The sequence below is a fragment of the Pristis pectinata genome, chromosome 25, assembly GCF_009764475.1.
Source record: "Pristis pectinata isolate sPriPec2 chromosome 25, sPriPec2.1.pri, whole genome shotgun sequence".
Taxonomy (NCBI): domain Eukaryota; kingdom Metazoa; phylum Chordata; class Chondrichthyes; order Rhinopristiformes; family Pristidae; genus Pristis; species Pristis pectinata.
Genome location: NC_067429.1, coordinates 6200421 through 6201953, shown reverse-complemented (window position 1 = coordinate 6201953; position 1533 = coordinate 6200421). Strand labels below are relative to the sequence as shown.

General features: G+C 43.1%; 1 non-coding gene across 1 annotated transcript; it reads right to left on the bottom strand.

Moving 5' to 3' along the window:
- Positions 1–1138: 1138 nt before the first annotated feature.
- trnac-gca (transfer RNA cysteine (anticodon GCA)) lies at positions 1139–1210 on the bottom strand. Its single transcript has one exon. It is a non-coding gene; the product is annotated as a tRNA-Cys (tRNA).
- Between the last annotated feature and the right edge of the window lie 323 nt (positions 1211–1533).

Sequence of the window (1533 nt, the reverse complement as noted above, 5' to 3'; positions counted from 1 at the left end):
TATCATGACAACAGCTTTTCCCTCAATGTCAGTAAAACAAAAGAGCTGGTCGTTGATGTCAGGAAAGGGGGTGGTGTACATGCACCTGTCTACATCAATAGTGCTGAGGTCAACAGGGTTAAGAGCTTCAAGTTCCTAGGAGTGAACATCACCAATAGCCTCTTCTGGCCCAAACAAGTAGACGCCACGGCCAAGAAAGCTCACCAGCACCTCTACTTGCTCAGGAGGCTAAAGAAATTTGGCATGTCTCCTTTGGCACTCACCAACTTTTATCAATGCACCATAGAAAGCATCCTATCTGGATGCATCACGGCTTGGTATGGCAACTGCTCAGCCCGGGACCGCAAGAAACTGCAGAGAGTTGTGGACACAGCCCAGCACATCTTCCTCTCCATGGACTCTGTCTATACCTCTCGCTGCTGAAGCAGCCAGCATAATCAAAGACCCCACCCACCCGGGTTATTCTATCTTCTTCCTTCTCCCATCAGGCAGAAGATACAAGAGCCACCAGGCTCAAGGACAGCTTCTATCCCACTGTTATAAGACTATTCAACGGTTCCCTTATACAACGAGATGGACTCTTGACCTCACAATCTACCTGGTTATGACCTTGCACCTTATTGTCTACCTGCACTGCACTTCCTCTGTAGCTGTGACACTTTAGTCTGTATTCTGTTATTGTTTTTACCCTGTCCAACCTCAACGTACTGTGTAATAAATTGATCTGTACGAACGGTATGCAAGGCAAGTTTTTCACTGTACCTTGGTACAAGGGACAATAATAAACCAATACCAATACCAAGTTAATGGGCATGTGAGAGAGAATTCATGACAGGGGAATAAAATGAGGAGCAATGGAACTGCTGGGAGCTTTCATCAACTTAATGGGCTGAATGGTCTCCTTTTGTATTCCAATAAATATTAACATTAGCTGAAATTCTTTAAATGAGCTTGGCAATTTATACTGCTTTCCTGCTCTTTCACATTAATCTTTTTGAGTCTACATCTGAAACACTTTTAAAAACTATTGCTGAATCTACTTTCACCTCTGTTTCAGGTGTAACAGATCAATGTGCAGAAATGATCCTCTTCCCCTTTTAATGTGTCAATGATTTTCGACAAAAGGCCATTTAAGCAAAGTGGGCACCTGGATTTGAACCAAGGACCGCTTGATCTGCAGTCAAATGCTCTACCACTGAGCTATACCCACAGAGCTACCACATGGGCTGAGGATGCCAAAATAAATAACTACCACTCCTTGATGGAGTAGCATGGTTCATATGGGTCATGAATATTGTTTGCACCACATTTAGCCTCAGACCTAATTAACAACCAAATACCAATCCTGCAGCAACAATTAAAGCAGACAGTGAGCAACTTTTAAGAGGGAGCACTTAAGGAAGAGATGGGACATCGGAATCCAATCCTCCCAACATTTTCCATTCCTGCGCTATATGTTGGTTACCCATGCTATGCAGAGTTTTAAATCTTTATTCAAAGAACCAGGCTGGCATTTAATGTTCATCATTAACT